Source organism: Aulonocara sp. 'chitande type north' Nkhata Bay, linkage group LG17, assembly GCF_057382095.1.
Source record: "Aulonocara sp. 'chitande type north' Nkhata Bay isolate Kocher_YH1m ecotype deep benthic linkage group LG17, A_spYH_male_GT1.1, whole genome shotgun sequence".
Classification (NCBI taxonomy): Eukaryota; Metazoa; Chordata; class Actinopteri; order Cichliformes; family Cichlidae; genus Aulonocara; species Aulonocara sp. 'chitande type north' Nkhata Bay.
In genome coordinates, this window is record NC_141360.1 from 25,112,855 (window position 1) to 25,126,148 (window position 13,294).

General features: G+C 40.0%; 1 protein-coding gene across 1 annotated transcript in view; it reads right to left on the reverse strand.

The window, feature by feature from the left end:
* The window catches only part of LOC147310154 (uncharacterized), a 91,309-nt gene that overhangs the window by 75,158 nt on the left and 2,857 nt on the right, over positions 1–13,294 (reverse strand). The window lies entirely within an intron of this gene.

Below are 13,294 nucleotides of genomic sequence, written 5' to 3' on the forward strand. Positions count from 1 at the left end.
TTAATATGAATAGCAAATTGTCAAATTAAAGTATCCTACATCTTGCATGATTCACATCCCACAACATCTTTTCACTTCCATCTCTTTAAAAAAATCATACCATACATCATACAGAGTGAGGAAATTACTTGTCATATGTGAGCCTGATTAGCAGCTGCAGAGTGACTTTCCCTTTGTGTGTGTTGATGCAGGTATTATGACAGGCTGCATGAATGCAGATCAATCACAGGTTTCTCATTTAAACCACTGTCACCCGCCAAGTACAGCACGCTGCTGGCTCTGCCCGTGACGGCTGGGTAAACACAGACCTGAGGGCACCTCGAAAGGCAAACACGTAAGAGCTGATGCCTGGCTGATGAACGCGTCAGCCAGCAGTACTTGGAAATGTTTGGGACGTCACATTTGGGACTGTAATATGAACCTTAGGTCAGATAGTGTTTTTATTACAGGAAACCTACGCCAAGGAAATCTAAAATCCCCTGACAGATATCTATTTACTCACTCCATTGTTCAGGATTCATTTAAACACTATGGATTTAGCGACATCTGATTACTCCAGGGGATTAAATTACATTATGAAAACATGCCTGTTGAGACTGAGAGAACATATGTACAGACCTGTTTGAACATGAAAAAATCCACTCTTACTGTAGCTCCTCACTGTTTCATTTAACTGTCTAGCAGCATGCACACATACATAAAAATATTTAAATATTACTCCTTTTCTAACTTAAATTTGAGGTTATGTCTGAGTACCTAGCATCATTTAGACTTACATCATTAATCAGGATTTTTAATGGCGATAAAGAGGGACTATGTATGTAAGTGTGATTGGTCTGTGAGTCTGATGAACCTTACTTAAAGTCTCTGTAGTTTGTCATTTTCAAGAATTTAAAGGAATTGTGAAAAACCTCTTATTTACTTCTCAGCTATATTGTTCAGCCTGCCTTTGCACAGGTGGAGACATAATATTATCATATTTTTACTAAAAGTCATCATAAAGCTTGTGCTTGCTTTGTTGATTTGTGATGGTCATATTAAACATTTTGATGCAAACTAAGCAGAAAGCACTGTAAGTGCTGTGATGAGATTGAGAGCTGTTATTCGTCTTCCCCCCTCCTATCGGTTATGATCTGCATGTTGACCTATGGCTTCTGGTGGTATCTTCTTTGGCTTAACAAACTGAGAACCAATAAAAAGAGGAGTACAGAGGTCCACATTTGAGTGGTTTTATTGTCTGGGTCAGTGACCCAGCGTTTTGTGTTATTTTGTATTGTTGATTTCTTACGTTTCTAACGTCAAGCTTGTCCCACTTCATGCCTCTCCATGCTTCCTGTTTTATTTTGAAAGTCTTGTTTATATGTTTCTAAGTTCATTGTGCTTGGTTCTACTTTTCCCTGTGGTGTCATGATTATTTGAGCCAGCTGTTTCCCCAAGTGCTTCCACTTCCCCTGATCACCTCCTGTGTGTACTTAGTCTGTGTGTTTTCATTCAGTCTTTGTCAGGTCGTCTGTGTTCCTTTCTACCTCGTCAAGTTTCCAGGTTTTTCATGATTTTGGGCATGTTCATGTTTCTAGTTTATGTTTCTCTATCTCATAGTTGCTCTCATACTCCTGCACAAAATCAGTCCTAGTTTTTCCAGTTTTGTTTTTGTTTCGTTTTTGCCACTGTTCATGTTTCTTTGCTTTTGCATTCATGCAATCAGGATAAAGGATCACCTTTTGTTTAAACCTCAGTTCATCTCTCCTGTCTCCGCCCTTGGGTCCATTTCATAAATGCACTGTCCCGCCATGACACTTTGACAGTTTAGACAAGTTTTCATTTGGTCCAGAGGCAACTATTTACAGATTATGTACTTGGAATGACAAGGCACGCAGATGTTTTTGATGTTTTGATGTTTTTTCTCAATCTTGTGATTGTTTGCAATGCTAAGGATTTTCCTTTGGCTTCGGCTGAATCCTCTTTGGAAGACAGCAGAAATCCATGTATGGAGAAAAAACCTTCATTAGTTTTGCTGCGTGCTAATCATAAATTAAAGAGCTTGAAAAATAACAACTGCCTCATGATGTGCTAAGAAAACTTCGAGGCTCTTCATACCTGTGTGGATTGATGCACAGAGAAGCTAAAGTCTGAAATCCAGAATTTAGCTCCAACTGATCAGGTTTTGATCCACTTAAGATAACATCAGGACTCTTTGTGCAACCAACTCTCTTAATAACCTAACTACATTCTTCCAACATCATTCCAACTGCTATCGTGGCACAAATGTATAACAATAAACCACTAAGAATCAGTTTTAAGTTGATAAACCTGGGTTTGTGCCTGGGACTCCCAGGTGACGTGAGGAGAGGACAGGAGCTATTATCCACGCTTGAATGCTCACCTGGAGCCACCCTCCCTGGACGCTGGTTCACTCAGAGAGAGTCTGAGTGACAGGTGAAAGTGACCACAACTGACAGAAGGAAACCACCTTTTGTGTTTGGTCACAGAGCCAGGGGAAGGCGGTGACCCGGGTCCCCCTCCCAACTTGCTTATCAGCCTAAGGCTAAGGAGGAAGGGTCTGGATGGATCACTCTTCACAACATCAATATGTCGAAGCCATATCTCCTCTGTTAGGCACCTCAGGTCTGCTCCTTAAAACAAACTTAATCTAATCTCAATCTTTACTATATTTGTTAAACAAGATGGCTTAAAAAGCCATTACAACACAGCAGCCACCTGTAGGTAATATTATCCCTCTCTGTTTTCTGCTGCGTGTTCTGCAGAGGTGACAAAACAGTTGTCAAGCCCATTACAAGCTTTGTCAGCACAGATATTGGTAGACTCAAGAATAAAGTGATAAAGTTTTCAATATATCTTTTAGCCTCAATTTCTCTTGGCATACACAGATGAATTGCAAAGCAGAAGATGTCACTAAAGAGAAGCAGATGAGTCAGGTTGGCATTTTGCAGCTAACACGCATACATACATTATGCAACAATACTTTCTAGTCAATATCAAAAAGATGTTCCTATTTTTTGGTCATGAGAAGACAGCACACTCAACCTGAAAATGCTGCAATGCTAATGCCAAGCAAGGGCCTGTTTTAACAAACCGAGGTCTACTTTGACTTACCCCAACATCAGCAATCAGGCTAAGCAGTCACAAATGAGCATTAACGTGAAAGAAACAGTGGTGACTGTTGATGTTTTCTGATTGGTCAGACGGCCAAACTGTAATATTATAAAAATACATACAACACTAGCTAAAAGCAGCAGAGTGTAATTGGTGAAGATCAGCACACATACACCAAGTATCAGCATCTATAGGTTTTTAAGAAGATAAAATTCTTTTGAGTTTCATATCCACTACGTTCATTTCATCATCCCCCAGCAAATGTAATGTTGTATTCATTGTTTGCGTTTGTTTGACGTGTCATGTTCATTGTGCATCGACCGCGCAAAAATGTGTATCCTCTATGGAATTTTGCTTTAATCGCCTGTAAAGTCAGGCAGTACAAACACGTGCTCTGGATTATATTTTCATGGTTGTTCTAAACTTGGTTGCTTAGTTCTCGACTGATGTTCATCAGGGAAAGACAAACCTATACGCACTCCTGCTACCTATGCACTAAGGTCAACAGGCTTTTCCCATGAGTTTTCAGAGAACTGATTGGTCAGTATGTGTTTATCTTTTATATCTGAAACATAACCTGCTGCAAAATGGGTTAGGTTTTCCAGTATAAGTTAATATGGTGATTGACCCAAGAACTTGATAATAATGACTTCCTAGAGATAAACCTTATCTTATGGGTTATGTTACAGAAGGCAGCAGTGTGAAGCCAAGGTACGCCAATGAAACTGGATGCTGTAGACTGACAGATGTTAATGTTGTTTCTTAAAGAAAGAAGAAGAAATATTAATCACTTTATTGCAATAAAGAAAGTAATTGAAAATGTCTTTGTTATTTTTTGTTTTGTTTTCTTGTTCAAATAATCTGGTCACTAAATGGTGATCAGACACTCACATAGGAACAGGCCGCACAAGTATTTAAATAAATATAATAGTTAAGGTTTTCTTATATATAAAATCACGTTTCTGTCACTTAGATTTCTTCTTGTGCAAATTTTGCATAATTCTTTTTGTTGCACTGTGAACTTTCTTCTCTGGACCAGCATGACCTTTGATGCATTATAACCCTGTAGTGTGGTTAGCCCAGTGTCTCGATCAGTTAGCTCCCACACATGTGCATGTGCATTATACACACCAAAAATATGCCGTCTCTGACATCTCCTTTCTCGCAGGTCAAAGTCCTCCACTTAACCTATTGTGTCACCACTGCTTCCTTACTACATGGTCTTTTTTGCTCTTTGTACTACTTCTCCTGCTCACCTCATGACTTAACCAGACCTGAGATTGGCCCCATCATGGTCTAGACTTTCTAAAACACTGTGAGGTGGTACTGGAGTGAGGCCTCTTCAAGTATAATATGCTGAAGAGTTACAATGGATTTGTTTGCCCAAGATGGAGAGAAACAGGTTTCCTACCCCAGTTTCAAATGGTCACCAAACTTACAAGTCAGTCTGTCAACCATGCAAGAAGTGTCCCAAATACACAGTGATATCAGCCATTTGTTTCTACCGACTGTAACACACAAGTCCCCTTCCAAAAGGTGACAAAATCTGCATTAGGAACTAAGCTGGGTTGGAGGGAATACAGAGACTGAGTCTCACCTGAGTCTATTTTTAAATTTAGTTCATTTTAGGTACCACGCCCACTTGTTCAGAGATAGTTTGCTGAGTCTTTTCCAACATAAAACACATTAGAAAGCTCATTTTCAAAGTTTTTAGTTCTGCCTCATCTAAAGGAACTTGTTCACACTGGCACCAAGGGTCTGAAACATACACTATTAACTGTTATAACCACTTATAGTTAAGGGGCTGTTAGAAATAAGCTAAAAGTACCACCACTCAATTGACCATTTGTTTCACTTAAAACTACCAAATTTCATGGCAATCCAGCCAATAGTATTTGGGATTTTTCAGCTGTCCACTGAATCACACTGCTAACTTGCCTCTCAGTATATTCATCAGACTTTCTCATTGGATAAAAAGTTGATCCTGGGAGAGTTCCTGTCAGGGCCACGTGTAACAGGGGACATGACCAGGGAAAGGGATGACTTTCTTGGGTGTAAAATTCAATTATCCAGCGGGTGAGCGTGGCTGAGCGTGTCTGTTGTGAGCGGCGGGCGGACGGCTGCCCGTTCCCAGCATGCGACAAGGGGGTTAAGAGCCACAGAAAGGCTCCCATTATTCCGAGTGAGAACTGCCCATGTGGCTGGCTGCACGGCCCCTGCTCTCATTCACTCTCCTTTACAACAGCGCTGCCGAAAGCCTCCAAGTTTCATTCTCTTTTCCCTGCTCCCACTCCTTTTTTCCCCTCCCCTCCCTCTCTAGCTCTCCTCCTCTCAGAAAAGAGTCTCCACAATGCTGCTGGAAGGCTGAAGTGGATTCTTCAGCACCCCTGTGGACTGTGCACATGTGGACAACATTCACAGGATGTCTGTCAACTAGTCCATTAATCAGCAACGTCTTATGAAAGCACAATTAGGAGCCTCACAACTCTATAACCGATTATCATCTCTAAGCACCCCTGCTACTCCTCCTGCACAGCAATGCTCTGTGCTGAAGTCGGCCTTCCTTGTTTAACTGCACTTTTCCACTTATAAAAAAACATGGAGTTGTATAATCAGGAGAAAAACTCAAATTATTATTTTTTTAGAGTGTAGACAGCTGCAGCATGTTCAGAAGCTCATTCCTAACATGTTAAACCTATCAGACATTAACTCTGACTTGCATCTGTCTAATCATCAGTGTGAGAATGGATCTTCAGTGTGTGAATAAGGCTGAGGCCCTATGGAGAAGGCCATTGTAGACACACACTGCACCACTTCTTGTGATAAATGAGCAATTGTGTCCATCACCATTAATGACAGTAAATGACGCAGTAGGGAGCTCTCCATCTACTGTACAGTGTGAGGACAACACTGAGAAACCTTTTGGATTTCATGTGACATCACGTCCCAGATGGGTTCATGGGCAAATTGCTAACCAGAGGAGACAAGCACATACAGAGGTCCATTGTGGGTCCTAATTGGCAGAGAAACTGTATGTTGATGTGCATTTAAATGAGGCCAGTAGGGTGTGCAAAAAAAAAAGCATATTCAAAGCCTTGTTTGGCCTTAACTGCTAAAATTGCTTGGTACATGAAGTTTAAACGTCTGCTGAAAGTTCATATTTAGTTCAATTCAATTTTATTTATATAACGCCAAATCACAACAACAGTTGCCTCAAGGCTCTTTATATTGTAAGGTAAAGACTCTACAATAATACATTTACAACATTAGCTTCTCTTAAACATTCTCTAGTGGTTTTAGCGTCTTCTGGAAATGTACTATTTACTAGGGCTGAGCCATATCATACGGTAATAGAATATGGGTAAAACGCGCATGCGCAGTGCCTTTGTTTTCATACACACATGGCGGAAAAAGCATGGCGGCAACGGAGAATGAGGAGGGCGAAAGCGGACTGTTAAATGAAACGGATGAACCCGAATTGGTTTGTAAAAATGCTGCAACTTCAGTGGTGTGCAACTGGTTTAGCTTTCGTCCGTCAGATACACAACAAAGCACTATTTTTGGTAGAGCATGCTAGCGGGCCGTCGTTATTACCGTGTTTTTTGGAAAATACGGCACACTTTGATTTTTCTGAAAATCGACAGTGTCCCTTATAATCCCGTGTGCCTTATGTATGAATTCTGGTTGTGTTTACTGACCTCGAAGCGATTTTATGTGGTACACGGTGCTCGAAAATCTGTCAAATGTTTTAGTACGACTTTGCTAAGCTACAAACCTGCACCGCTTAATGGATTGTCGGAGCATTACAGCTATCGTAGGCAGGAGCCTCGCGGAGTGATACATACTGTGCTTCAACATAATGGTCGTGTCCAAATTCATGGGCTGCATCCTCCTGAGGCCGCATTTGTAGACCGATTACGTCACAGCGACGCGCCGAAGGCTGTCCAAATTCGTAGACTCCTCCGAATGCAGCCGACAAATGCGTCCTCCTTTTCCCCGAATTTGAAGGATAGGTCGGGTGTGTCCTTCGTCGCCTACCATATCCCAGAATTCATAGCGCAGCCCAGCCAAACTCCAGTTTCCAACAATGGTAGCCGTTACTAAGTTTTAGAATTACTCTTACTAATCTTTCTGGGTCACAAAATAAACTTTTAACATATTTTCAGGCGAGAAAGTAGCTGTGTAAACATCAAATATCTGCTCGGTTTATCAAGATATCGCATATTTGCTAAAGTGCTTCGACGTTTTCGGAGACGTCTGCTACCCACCAGCTCAATAGCTAGCCGGAAGCTCGATGGTCACTGATGCCGCCGAGAACGGCACAACTCCCGGCACATCATTTTCAGATCACTGCGGAGTTTCGCTACTCAGGTTAAACGTAATATATAAGTCACTTAGACAACCTAAAAATGTTATTGTTGGGCTTTTTTCAGTGTTTTGTTTGTTCGTGAGTAAATCGGTTTGGCTGAGATTAAAGTTATTAGATTAGATTAGATAAAATAAAACTTTATTAATCCCCCTGGTGGGTTCCTCCTTGGTTTTTACACAGCTGACTAAACGTCAAACAGAAAACTGATTAAACAGAAGTATGAGACAGTCGAGAATTTACGCCAGTGTCCTGTTATGTTTTAGATAGCAAGGAGCAGACGGCTGAGTTTATTAAACTCCACCGAGATAGCAGTGACGCTAATCAGAAGGCTAGACCGTCCAATTTCCCCAGCCGTTTACTTCAGGCCTACCTGACCTTCTGAGGACCCGGCCCACGTAGACCGCGAAGGCCGGGTCCTCAGGAGGATGCAGCCTTGAATTTGGACAAAACCAATATTACCGTATAGACCCTGTGCACGAGAAAATACTAACTTCATGGTTTGAGACCGGATGTAGGGTTGTACATTTCCAGTAGCTTTACTTTGCGGCCAGTCACTACTGCGAAGATATACTCCAAAATCATGTCCAAAACTCGAAAATGAGAAAGATCGCGTTAAGTTACAAAGAGCAGAAGGTGGGAACACTCACCACTGTTGTGTCATAAAAAATCTAATGATCAATTTTGACGTTTAAAGAGTTTAGATCAATCAGTTGTTTACATCACTCAACACAAGCAGAACTGCATTACAAAATCAGAAGACACATTGTCCACATTCAGAAGCACATCTCTGTATACTGGTCTTATGATTTAAACAGGCAAATGTTCAGCATTCAAATTACAGGTGAACAATAGTCAAACCAGATGTTTCCCCCGTTATGTCGATATCAGCTAGTCAAGTACACACTTACACAGCATGTTAACAAACCGTGAAAAAAAGCCACACAAAAAATGAATGATTGCTGGTAACGGTTTCTATACATTAGTATTTACGAAGGGTATGTTGTGACTTACCTTCAAAATTACAGTGGTCCCTCGCTATAACGCGGTTCACCTTTCACCTCGCTGTTTCGCGGATTTTTTAGTGCAAGTTTGCATGCTTATTTTTTTTACATCACATTGTGTCCTGCGCCCTGATCACTGCAGACGATCTCCTCCATGACGTCTCTCCTGTACAGTGCAGAATCGCTGCATTGATCGCTAGCAGTGTGACTCTGAAGTGCAGTACTGTATGTCCACGATGTCCACGAAACGTTTTGCACCGTCAAAAAATAAAATTGGCTACTTGGTTATTTTTAGAACATAACACCCGCAATAAACGAGGGACCTCTGTTTACAGATACTGAGAAATATAACATTTGAATCCCTTTTCTCTTTTCCTCTGAGGCGCGGGGGAAAAATATCGACAAGTTGATGAACATCATTTACAGATATACTGGGTAAATGCTCAAGACATCTATAGAAATGTAAATCGCTGCTTGATTCATTCATTTGCTTAACTTGTTTTGGACCGTAAACAAGGCGCGAATAGGAAACCGGAAACAAAGCTCCCCACAGGAGTTTTCGCACCAGAAGTGGCATATGCTAACATGCACATAGTCTATTGTGTGTGTGTATTACCTCTTTTTAAGTTTTGTGGATATTATACATGGTTATGCTGAGGATATGTCGGCCAATTTCCACTGGAAATGCCTTTTGGTTAAACTGTCAGCAAGGATTTGCATTTGCACTGTAAAATTTTTATATAACTTTAATGCACATAAAAAACAGCTGCTTGTTCAAGTGAAAATACATTGTTGGGGTTTTTTTGCACTAATAAAGTTATGGAGTTGTAAAGTGATCTAGTGTCAATTATATCGTCAGTTATATCGTTATCGCAAATTTTCAAATGTATATCGTGATAAATATTTTTGGTCATATCGCCCTGCTCTACTATTTACTTTTCTTAGATGTCACAGCAGAACTTCAGAAGAAAGGTTTAGGGAATATCATACAACGATCACAGCACCAGCAATGGCCCGCCGGACCATGTAAAGAACATCCAGGTCTATTTGAATCTACTGTTGAGGAGAAATCACTCAAAGGCTAAGATCTGACAGACTTGGGAAAAACCCTTCCAAGGGAAAAAAAAATGGCTTGGACTGGGAATACCTTTTTAGTCCCTACATATAAACCATATTGGTTGGACCAGGCTGGTTTCCTGCTCGCTTTCTCTGTAAGGAGTTACCGCATCAAAAAAAGAGAATATAACTATTATACAACAGAAAAAATCAGGTCTGCAGATGACCTGCAATATCTTTTGGGGGAGCGGTCACACTTACAACACCAAATCCAAGTCCTTGAGGAGGATCAATTTGAATACCATAATGATTCAATATTTTTTTAACTCCAAATTGAAATTTATTCAAAGAGGGTTTCAGAGGCAACATCAATGCTGAAAACAGAATGGAAAAAAAATTATCTGACCTTTGAGTTTTCCATATCGGTGGAGGTTGATTGCTCTTTTGTTACATTATACCGAAATTGTGGTGAAATCCCAGGCCAGCTAACGGCTCAGGATGAATATTTATCAGTTTAAACTACTTTTGGCTGTGAGATAAGACAGCCATTGAGTGGAAAAAGCTGCAGCTAACCCTCCAACAAAGGTCGACTAGATTGTAAAGGTCAATTAAATAAACTCAATGGAGAATCTGACCTTTACCTCAAGACTGCAATAAGATTAAGATATAATACTGGGCACTTTACATAGCACATGGAACTGCCAATCTCTTTTGTCCTTGAATTTAAGTGTTGCTCACGTCTCTTTTTGCTTTTATGTGTCAAAAAAAGGAAATTTCAGTTTGATTTTATGTGAACTGATGTTAGCATTTAGTTCAAAGCTCTTCTGCTGCAGTTTGGGCCTCTGATGGATAAGGAATATTTTACATAACAAATGGAGAAAGTACTGGACACGGACCAACTGTGCCCATAGTTTCCCTCCAAAGACGCAATTTAAGCCATAAAATCTCCTGAAATTTGCAATAAGTGACAATAAAATGACAGTAAAACACAATACATGCTGGCTGCAAAACATGAGAGAGCAGCTTTTTTAATTATAACTTAAACAACTGTAATCTCAGAGATCAAAGTCACATCTGCAGAATACGAGCTAACATATGGAAAGTTAGTCTGTCAATTTCTATTTACAGTAGAGGGAAGATCCACAAAGGTGCTTTAATTTATGAGATACCCATACTGGCCGTATGGTTTGGAGGTAAAACAAAGTTTAAGACTGCACCAACCTAGTTTGAAACTTCTGGCTCATTGGAATGGGTCAAATTATGACTTGGCTTAAAGTTAATCAAATTACCCTCTGCCAATCAGGCTCAGTCAGCTGATCTATTATAGCCTACAGAATGAAGAGACCTAGTTTTGTAAAAGTTGTTTTGCCAATATTATTTGAAGGTAACTGAGAACGTAAACATTATTTGACTAAAATATATTTTGCTCAAGAAACATTTAATTTAAATATCAGAGGGTAGTTAATTAGCACCCCTTTCACACCTCCTTATTTTACTTGGTTCATGTGCTAAAATTTTGTATGTAAAGCACTGAAACAGTCACAGATTACAGTGTTGTCCCAAAACCTTTAAAGACTCAGTCACAGTTTTGGGATAGATCAGAAATTTCATTTTGAAATTACATGGAATTAGTGCTAAAACAAACACAAGACACTTTAGATGAAGATTGTGTAGCTTAGAGACTGAACTTAAATGACAACATTTAAGAGCTTCAGTTTGAAATATTACACATAAAAACCATTACTCCTTGTGTTACTGGTGTCCTGCACACATTACCAAACCTATACTGCCCTCATGTGGTACCTGTGGATCACCTCAGCATCAGGTGTGATGGTGTGACCAGCTATTCATTAGAGTTTGTAGATTAGAGCGTGCAATCTATAGTGGATTACATGTAGTATCTCAGTACTAATATGTACAATTGAAAGGCTATCTGCACCAGGGCATTGGAAGCACGGGCCTGCATGTTTTGAATAGCTTCATTTATTAAAAAATAATAATAATAATAATACGTATAAAATTATTTTATCTTAAGGCATTGATTAATCTAGTCTTAAAAAGTGTATTATGATATTTACCTCTGTTCTTTAACCTGAAAGAGCATCCTTCCCTGTAAGACCTAGCTGAAGTCATTACTGTAGACAAAGCTTCTTAAGATCTGATGATGTTGTTTTTCAAGCTACCAACAGCAGCTAGCATTTGTCTTCTCCTGAGTGTTCTCCTCATGACGGAACAGAAGTAAAAGAGGCTTACTTTTAATTCAGATCTAACTTAAACTAATTGCTGTAAAATAGTGCAAATGTTTACAATTTAACATTATAAAATGCAAAAGTATCAGTTATAAAGGATCACTTTTATTAAGTATCAATTGAGAGATCTCCATCTTTGGAATACTTAGAATGTATAAGCAATTTGCAGTTTTGTGAAAAAGAATTTACCCCTTTCCTGATGTATTAGTTTTTCATATTTGTTATTCAAACCTACCTGGTCCTGTGTGAAAAAACAATTTCCTTCCTTGTTGAGTCAAGAATTAACTGTGATTAACCACATTGTTTTTACACTAGCCACAACCAGGTCTGATTACTGCCAGACACAGTGACTGTATGACTAATCCAGAGAGTTCCTGGATAAATCATTTTAACAATTACCTTAATTTCTTCACAATGTCCATTTATCTAAAAGCGCAGCCCCTGCATGGCAGTAGATCAGACCATCTGAGGGAGTTCTCCCCTTGCAAATGTTTGAGTTGTTTGGCCTCGAGGGTCACAAAGAGCAATATGGTAAATGGCCTGTATTTGTATAGTGCTTTTACTAGTCCCTAAGGACCCCAAAGCGCTTTACACAACCAGTCATCCACTCATTCACACTGGTGATGGCAAGCTACGTTGTATCCACAGCCACCCTGGGGCACACTGACAGAGGCGAGGCTGCCAGACACTAGCACCACCGGGCCCTCTGATCAACACCAGTAGGTAACGGGTGAAGTGTCTCACCCAAGGACACAACGATCGAGACTTTCATAAACGAACATTACACCAACAGCCAACCATGGTGGTGGTAGTGTTATGATCTAGGGCTGCTTTGTTGGACCTGATACTGGATTATCTGCCATAATTGATGGAAACAAGAATTCTGATTTCTGTCGATAAATCGTAAAGGACGATGTCCACCCACCAGTTCATGCCCTGAAACTCAATTTCAGTTATCTAGGGGGTGATCCAAAAGACACCAGCAAGTCCACCTCTGAATGCGTAAAACAAAAACAAAATTAAGGTTTTGGAGTGGCCTAGTCAAAGTCTGAGTTTCTATCACATTGGAATGAAAATTGGGATCTTAAACAGCCCATTCATGCTTGAAAACCATCCAGTGTGGCTGAGTTACCACAATTCTGAAAAGAAGAGTGGATCAAAATTCCTCCACAACGATATGAAAGATTTATAGCCAGTTATCATAAACGATTGATTACAATTCAAGTTGCCAAGGGTGGGACAACCAGTTTTTATCCTAGTTATTAGTTCATACAGTGCCATATGGCAGGAGCACTAATCCCTTATCAGTCATGAGGTTAGTTTCCACTGCAGGTCACATCCTCAGTGTTTGCACTGTGCAGTTACACAAATTACACCTTACACAGTCGTGTTTGTACAGATATTTCTTCTAAAAGATTATATTCAGAATTATATCTTAAGTGTGGAGGTTTGGGAACGGCCCGATTAAGACATTCACACCATGCCTTGAAAAATATATCAGCACC